The sequence below is a fragment of the Salmo salar genome, chromosome ssa16 (genome assembly GCF_905237065.1).
Source record: "Salmo salar chromosome ssa16, Ssal_v3.1, whole genome shotgun sequence".
NCBI lineage: Eukaryota > Metazoa > Chordata > Actinopteri > Salmoniformes > Salmonidae > Salmo > Salmo salar.
In genome coordinates, this window is record NC_059457.1 from 96,472,170 (window position 1) to 96,481,262 (window position 9,093).

At 44.9% G+C, this 9,093-nt stretch overlaps 1 non-coding gene across 1 annotated transcript; it reads left to right on the plus strand.

The window, feature by feature from the left end:
- The first annotated feature begins 8,687 nt into the window (after window positions 1-8,687).
- LOC123727931 (U2 spliceosomal RNA) lies at window positions 8,688-8,878 on the plus strand. Its single transcript, XR_006759893.1, has one exon. It is a non-coding gene; the product is annotated as a U2 spliceosomal RNA (small nuclear RNA).
- The last annotated feature ends 215 nt before the right edge of the window (window positions 8,879-9,093 follow it).

Sequence of the window (9,093 nt, forward strand, 5' to 3'; positions counted from 1 at the left end):
GAGACGCCGAAGCCTCCCACCATTAGCTCTGACAAATTGAAAACCCTAGTCATTGGCGACTCCATTACCCGCAGTATTAGACTTAAAACATATCATCCAGCGATCATACACTGTTTACCAGGGGGCAGGGCTACCGACGTTAAGGCTAATCTAAAGACGGTGCTGGCTAAAGCTAAAACTGGCGAGTGTAGAGCGTATAGAGATATTGTTATCCACGTCGGCACCAACGATGTTAGGATGAAACAGTCAGAGGTCACCAAGCGCAACATAGCTTCAGCGTGTAAATCAGCTAGAAAGATGTGTCGGCATCGATTAATTGTCTCTGGCCCCCTCCAAGTTAGGGGGAGTGATGAGCTCTACAGCAGAGTCTCACAACTCAATCGCTGGTTGAAAACTGTTTTCTACCCCTCCCAAAAGATAGAATTTGTAGATAATTGGCCCTCTTTCTGGGACTCACCCACAAACAGGACCAAGCCTGGCCTGTTGAGGAGTGACGGACCCCATCCTAGCTGGAGGGTGCTCTCATCTTATCTACGAACATAGACAGGGCTCTAACTCCTCTAGCTCCACAATGAGAGAGGGTGCAGGCCAGGCAGCAAGCTGTTAGCCAGCCTGCCAGCTTAGTGGAGTCTGCCACTAGCACAGTCAGTGTAGTCAGCTCAGCTTTCCCCATTGAGACCGTGTCTGTGCCTCGATCTAGGTTGGGCAAAATTAAAGATGGCGGTGTTCGCTTTAGCAATCTCACTAGTATAAAGACCTCCTCCATTCCTGCCATTATTGAAAGAGATTGTGATACCTCACATCTCAAAATAGGGCTACTTAATGTTAGATCCCTCACTTCCAAGGCAGTTATAGTCAATGAACTAATCACTGATAATAATCTTGATGTGATTGGCCTGACTGAAACATGGCTTAAGCCTGATGAATTTACTGTGTTAAATGAGGCCTCACCCCCAGGTTACATTAGTGACCATACCCCCCGTGCATCCGGCAAAGGCGGAGGTGCTAACATTTACGATAGCAAATTTCAATTTACAAAAAAAAAAAACAATGACGTTTTCGTCTTTTGAGCTTCTAGTCATGAAATCTATGCAGCTACTCAATCACTTTTTATAGCTACTGTTTACAGGCCTCCTGGGCCATATGCAGTGTTCCTCACTGAGTTCCCTGAATTCCTATCGGATCTTGTAGTCATAGCAGATAATATTCAAATTTTTGGTGACTTTAACATTCACATGGAAAAGTCCACAGACCCACTCCAAAAGGCTTTCGGAGCCATCATCGACTCAGTGGGTTTTGTCCAACATGTCTCTGGACCTACTCACTGCCACAGTCATACTCTGGACCTAGTTTTGTCCCATGGAATAAATGTTGTGGATCTTAATGTTTTTCCTCATAATCCTGGACTATCGGACCACCATTTTATTACATTCGCAATCGCAACAAATAATCTGCTCAGACCCCAACCAAGGAGCATTAAAAGTCGTGCTATAAATTCTCAGACAACCCAAAGATTCCTTGATGCCCTTCCAGACTGCCTCTGCCTACCCAAGGACGTCAGAGGACAAAAATCAGTTAACCACCTAACCGAGGAACTCAATTTAACCTTGCGCAATACCCTAGATGCAGTTGCACCCCTAAAAATTTAAAACATCTGTCATAAGAAACTAGCTCCCTGGTATACAGAAAATACACGAGCTCTGAAGCAAGCTTCCAGAAACTTGGAACGGAAATGGCGCCACACCAAACTGGAAGTCTTCCGACTAGCTTGGAAAGACAGTACCGTGCAGTATCGAAGAGCCCTTACTGCTGCTCGATCATCCTATTTTTCCAACTTAATTGAGGAAAATAAGAACAATCCGAAATTTCTTTTTGATACTGTCGCAAAGCTAACTAAAAAGCAGCCTTCGCAAATGGAGGATGGCTTTCACTTCAGCAGTAATACATTTATGAACTTCTTTGAGGAAAAGATCATGATCATTAGAAAGCAAATTACAGACTCCTCTTTAAATCTGGGTATTCCTCCAAAGCTCCATTGTCCTGAGTCTGCACAACTCTGCCAGGACCTAGGATCAAGGGAGACACTCAAGTGTTTTAGTACTATATCTCTTGACACAAATAATCATGGCCTCTAAACCCTCAAGCTGCATACTGGACCCTATTCCAACTAAACTACTGAAAGAGCTGCTTCCTGTGCTTGGCCCTCCTATGTTGAACATAATAAACGGCTCTCTATCCACCGGATGTGTACCAAGCTCACTAAAAGTGGCAGTAATAAAGCCTCTCTTGAAAAAGCCGAATCTTGACCCAGAAATTATAAAAAACTATCGGCCTATATCGAATCTTCCATTCCTCTCAAAAATGTTAGAAAAAGCTGTTGCACAGCAACTCACTGCCTTCCTGAAGACAAACAATGTATACGAAACGCTTCAGTCTGGTTTTAGACCCCATCATAGCACTGAGACTGCACTTGTGAAGGTGGTAAATGACCTTTTAATGATGTCAACACAGGTAGAACCTGAGGCAAAAGGTGATTGAGGCGGAGAGATACCAGCACAGGTAGAACCTGAGGCAAAAGGTGATTGAGGCGGAGAGATACCAGCACAGGTAGAACCTGAGGCAAAAGGTGATTGAGGCGGAGAGATACCAGCACAGGTAGAACCTGAGGCAAAAGGTGATTGAGGCAGAGAGATACCAGCACAGGTAGAACCTGAGGCAAAAGGTGAATGAGGAGAGATACCAGCACAGGTAGAACCTGAGGCAATAGGTGATTGAGGCGGAGAGATACCAGCACAGGTAGAACCTGAGGCAAAAGGTGAATGAGGAGAGATACCAGCACAGGTAGAACCTGAGGCAAAAGGTGAATGAGGAGAGATACCAGCACAGGTGGAACCTGAGGCAAAAGGTGATTGAGGCGGAGAGATACCAGCACAGGTAGAACCTGAGGCAAAAGGTGATTGAGGCAGAGAGATACCAGCACAGGTAGAACCTGAGGCAAAAGGTGAATGAGGAGAGATACCAGCACAGGTAGAACCTGAGGCAATAGGTGATTGAGGCGGAGAGATACCAGCACAGGTAGAACCTGAGGCAAAAGGTGAATGAGGAGAGATACCAGCACAGGTAGAACCTGAGGCAAAAGGTGAATGAGGAGAGATACCAGCACAGGTAGAACCTGAGGCAAAAGGTGAATGAGGAGAGATACCAGCACAGGTGGAACCTGAGGCAAAAGGTGAATGAGGCAGAGAGATACCAGCACAGGTGGAACCTGAGGCTCCATGGAATTCCAGAGCAGGCAGGTGAGGACATCAAATGCAGAGTTGTTGACGTCTGTGGAGCTGTTATTCCCGAATCAAAAGCCAAACTTCAGGGAAATGTGGACATCGTTCATCGTTTGACTCAACGATCAAGACCAGAGTCCGAAGACAACTATCATCCGGTTCACCAACAGATCTACACGAGATCTTCTCTGGAGGCCAAGAACTGTCAGTTCACCAACAGATCTACACGAGATCTTCTCTGGAGGCGAAGAACTGTCAGTTCACCAACAGATCTACACGAGATCTTCTCTGGAGGCCAAGAACTGTCAGTTCACCAACAGATCTACACGAGATCTTCTCTGGAGGCCAAGAACTGTCGGTTCACCAACAGATCTACACGAGATCTTCTCTGGAGGCGAAGAACTGTCAGTTCACCAACAGATCTACACAAGATCTTCTCTGGAGGCCAAGAACTGTCGGTTCACCAACAGATCTACACGAGATCTTCTCTGGAGGCGAAGAACTGTCAGTTCACCAACAGATCTACACGAGATCTTCTCTGGAGGCCATGAACTGTCAGTTCACCAACAGATCTACACGAGATCTTCTCTGGAGGCCAAGAACTGTCAGTTCCACATCAAGCTAAAATTGAGGTTGACGAAGGATCTGACCTCTGCGGACAAAGTGACACGGGAGAAACTGTGGCCGATGGTGGCTGCAGCTCGAAAGGCAGGGGAATCTGAATTGTATTATTTTAAAACGATAATAATATCAGGGGTATTGGTGATTTAGTCAAACATAAGGCTATTTTCCTGCACTGCAAACGGTTTAATGCAGACATTTACTTCCTACAAGAGACTCATACATATTCTTCTGATCTTTTTGGAAGAATCTATGGGGTAACAACATCTAGTTATCATATGGCAACAGCCCCTCTGCAGGTCTAGCAGTTCAGAGGCGCATTTAAAGGGAAGGTCTTCAAATCACATTTTATTTGGCAACAGCCCCTCTGCAGGTATAGCAGTTCAGAGGCCCATTTAAAGGGAAGGTCTTCAAATCACATTTTATATGGCAACAGCCCCTCTGCAGGTATAGCAGTTCATAGGCGCATTTAAAGGGAAGGTCTTCAAATCACATTTTATTTGTCACATGCGCCAAATACAACAGGTGTAGGTAGACTTTACAGTGAAATGCTGACTTACAAGCCCTTTACCAACAATGCAGTTCAAGAAATAGAAAAGATTTACTAAATAAACTAAAGTAAAAAATTTAATAAAAAGTAACACAATAAAATAACAACAACGAGGTTATAAACAAGAGGTATTGGTACCGAGTCAAAGTGCAGGGGTACAGGTTAGTAATGAGGCTATAAACAGGGGGTACCGGTACAGAGTCAATGTGGAGGCTATATACAGGGGGTACCGGTACAGAGTCAATGTGGAGGCTATATACAGGGTATTACGGTACAGAGTCAATGTGGAGGCTATATACAGGGGGGGTACCGGTACAGAGTCAATGTGGAGGCTATATACAGGGGGTACCGGTACAGAGTCAATGTGGAGGCTATATACAGGGTATTACGGTACAGAGTCAATGTGGAGGCTATATACAGGGGGTACCGGTACAGAGTCAATGTGGAGGCTATATACAGGGGTACCGGTACAGAGTCAATGTGGAGGCTATATACAGGGGGTACCGGTACAGAGTCAATGTGGAGGCTATATACAGGGGGTACCGCTACAGAGTCAATGTGGAGGCTATATACAGGGGGTACCGGTACAGAGTCAATGTGGAGGCTATATACAGGGGGTACCGGTACAGAGTCAATGTGGAGGCTATATACAGGGGGTACCGGTACAGAGTCAATGTGGAGGCTATATACAGGGTGTACCGGTACAGAGTCAATGTGGAGGCTATATACAGGGTATTACGGTACAGAGTCCATGTGGAGGCTATATACAGGGGGTACCGGTACAGAGTCAATGTGGAGACTATATACAGGGGGTACCGGTACAGAGTCAATGTGGAGGCTATATACAGGGGGTACCGGTACAGAGTCAATGTGGAGGCTATATACAGGGGGTACCGGTACAGAGTCAATGTGGAGGCTATATACAGGGGGTACCGGTACAGAGTCAATGTGGAGGCTATATACAGGGTGTACCGGTACAGAGTCAATGTGGAGGCTATATACAGGGTATTACGGTACAGAGTCAATGTGGAGGCTATATACAGGGGGTACCGGTACAGAGTCAATGTGGAGGCTATATACAGGGGGTACCGGTACAGAGTCAATGTGGAGGCTATATACAGGGGGTACCGGTACAGAGTCAATGTGGAGGCTATATACAGGGGGTTACTGTACAGAGTCAATGTGGAGGCTATATACAGGGGGTACCGGTACAGAGTCAATGTGGAGGCTATATACAGGGGGTACCGGTACAGAGTCAATGTGGAGGCTATATACAGGGGGGTACCGGTACAGAGTCAATGTGGAGGCTATATACAGGGGGTACCGGTACAGAGTCAATGTGGAGACTATATACAGGGGGTACCGGTACAGAGTCAATGTGGAGGCTATATACAGGGGGGGTACCGGTACAGAGTCAATGTGGAGGCTATATACAGGGGGTATCGGTACAGAGTCAATGTGGAGGCTATATACAGGGGGTACCGGTACAGAGTCAATGTGGAGGCTATATACAGGGGGTACCGGTACAGAGTCAATGTGGAGGCTATATACAGGGGGTACCGGTACAGAGTCAATGTGGAGGCTATATACAGGGGGTACCGGTTAGTCAAGGTAATTTGTACATGTAGGTAGAGTTATTAGTGTAGTGTAGTGCATAGATAATAAACAGTAGGTAGGGGTGTAGTGCATAGATAATAAACAGTAGGTAGGGGTGTAGTGCATAGATAATAAACAGTAGGTAGGGGTGTAGTGCATAGATAATAAACAGTAGGTAGGGGTGTAGTGACTATGCATAGATAATAAACAGTAGGTAGGGGTGTAGTGGCGATATACAGGTGGTACCGGTACCGGGTCAAAGTGCAGGGGTACAGGTTAGTAACGAGGCTATATACAGGTGGTACCGGTACCGAGTCAAAGTGCAGGGGTACAGGTTAGTAACGAGGCTATATACAGGTGGTACCGGTACCGAGTCAAAGTGCAGGGGTACAGGTTAGTAACGAGGCTATATACAGGTGGTACCGGTACCGAGTCAAAGTGCAGGGGTACAGGTTAGTAACGAGGCTATATACAGGTGGTACCGGTACCGAGTCAAAGTGCAGGGGTACAGGTTAGTAACGAGGTGATATACAGGTGGTACCGAGTCAAAGTGCAGGGGTACAGGTTAGTAATGAGGTGATATACAGGTCAAAGTGCAGGGGTACAGGTTAGAGGTCATTTGTACATGTTGGATGGGGTGAAGTGACTATGCATAGATAATAAACAGCGAGTAGCAGCAGGGTACAATATAAATAGATGGGGGTTCAATGTAGATTTTCTTAACTCTTTCTTGAACTGCATTGTTGGTTAAGGGCTTGTAAGTCAGCATTTCGCGGTAAGGTACCTGCTGTATTCGGCGCATGTGACAAATAAAGTTTGATTTGATTTGAAATAGTCCAGGTAATCAATTTTCTCTCATTGCCAAGGGTCGACCTGGGGACCAACATCCATTCATCTGACGTTCAACCTGCCTCTAGACAGGTTGAACTGAAGCCTTCGCTTAGATCCAGCGGTGAACCGTGATTATAGGACTTAGGCCGTCAGAAGGACCAAACATCTTCCAACACGTCGTGTCAAACTATAAAATCATCAGAATAAGAGAAAACACAGCATCACGTAATGCTCCCGACATTATATAGTCTGTAGTCGGGTCGTTCTAGTTGTAGTGAAGGAGGAGCAATGCTTTTTGATGACATTCACTCCAGTCGGCCCCAAGAAGTCAGAACAATACAATTACACAACTGTTTCATTTCCAAAATGAAATGAACAAACCAGCTGTTACTTCCCATTGCAAAAATATATCACTGGTTAGTGTGCTGAACGTCATAAAATAAAGTTTGAATGCAGTAATGTTTCACAGTCATTGTAAGTGAGGACCTGGTGGACCTAATGGATAACTGTACAATAATTTGGGGTTTTTGGCTCATTAAATGTGGTTAATGTAGGGCTCATAAAATGTATTTATTATATGTCTCATCAGACTCAGGTAGCATCAGATTACAATGTTCATGCTGATCAAAGCTCTCATCAAATCCACACATTTGTATACCTTATAATGCTTTTGAATGACACTTCCAGTTTGGATGGAAACTACCAGGTTACCTGGGAGAAAAGTGATTTATTATCCTATAATCCCGGGGAAATATTCAACCCTAATGCGCATACAGGTTGATTCACAAGACACCAATCAAGTAACTTACATATATATATATATATATATATATATATAGTATCTTCATTAGGCCTAATGGCATTTTATGAAGTTTGTTGTAGTGACTAAGTAAGCCTCCAAAGTGCTGTGTTTGTTAGTTTATTATGTGGAGGAAACATTCAGGCAGCCAGGACCATAAGCCAGTCCTTAGGCCGTACTGTAGGCCTGGCTCTCTCACTGCAGTCCAGTGCTGTGTTTGTTAGTTTATTATGTGGAGGAAACATTCAGGCAGCCAGGACCATAAGCCAGTCCTTAGGCCGTACTGTAGGCCTGGCTCTCTCACTGCAGTCCAGTGTTTTACTGCTGGCTCTCTCACTGCAGTCCAGTGCCGTGGACATCTTTGAAGTTTGGCATCTAGTAATTTAGGAGGGACACTTTATGAAGACCTCCTCACAATGGCCTGATCATACAAGGCTCTACAGACAGATACAAAAAAAAGACAGGCTATTTTTTACTGTTCACATTATTTTCGTTGACGACGTATTGAAGTCAAGTGGTTGAACATGAGATGCAGTTTGCTGAACTACAGGACAGGAAGGAAACAGCGAGGGTCGGTGGATCTCTGGCGCCACCAGGTGGACAATTACTTCAGTTCGGTTGTAGCAGCAACGATACCAGATATATTGAATACAAGATCAAATGTTATGTCAATATTATTATCTCCATATTGTCCCCCCACCACCACCCGTAATATATTATTATTCCAATTTAGCTGTTGATCTGGTTTTAATTTAACAACGCTTTCTCTCGTTTCTGATTGGAGGGCGGAGGGCGGATGACCACGTGACTTTATAACCTACCAAAGTGTAACTTTATAACAGTGAAACGTGGTTATTCCTGACTTTGATCAACTCCCGATCCATTGCTAACATTTATTTAAAGCATTATCTTTTTAATGGAAAACAAAAAACATACCGAGCTCATTTTGGTGTAACCATAGTAGAATTTGACGTGTCGGTGAACGGCGACTTCCTCCCGAAAGCATTGCGGTATCGCTTCTCGGCCTTTTGGCTAAGATCAAGTGTAGTATCTGTTCTTATCAGTTTAATATCTGATACGTCCCCTATCTGGGGACCATATATTAAATTGATTTTTGGAACAGGGAGATGGAATAGGGGCTTGCTCCGTCCACTCCACGCATCGACCTGGTATTGCAGTACCTCCAGGAACGGTGCACCTCCTGTGATTGTGAAGAGAAATCAGAATGAGTCGCTTCGTTGGTCTATATTGTGTTTTCACATTGAGCAAGTGAATTATCAGTATCAGTGATGGCTAGATAGTGCTGCTCACATCGGTACGACAGCTGTTGTGAATGGGGGTCCGTTCATCTTCTAATCAAAGATTTCTCTTCACGGGATACAGGGAAATGCTGACCTGCAAACTTCCCTCAACAGTAC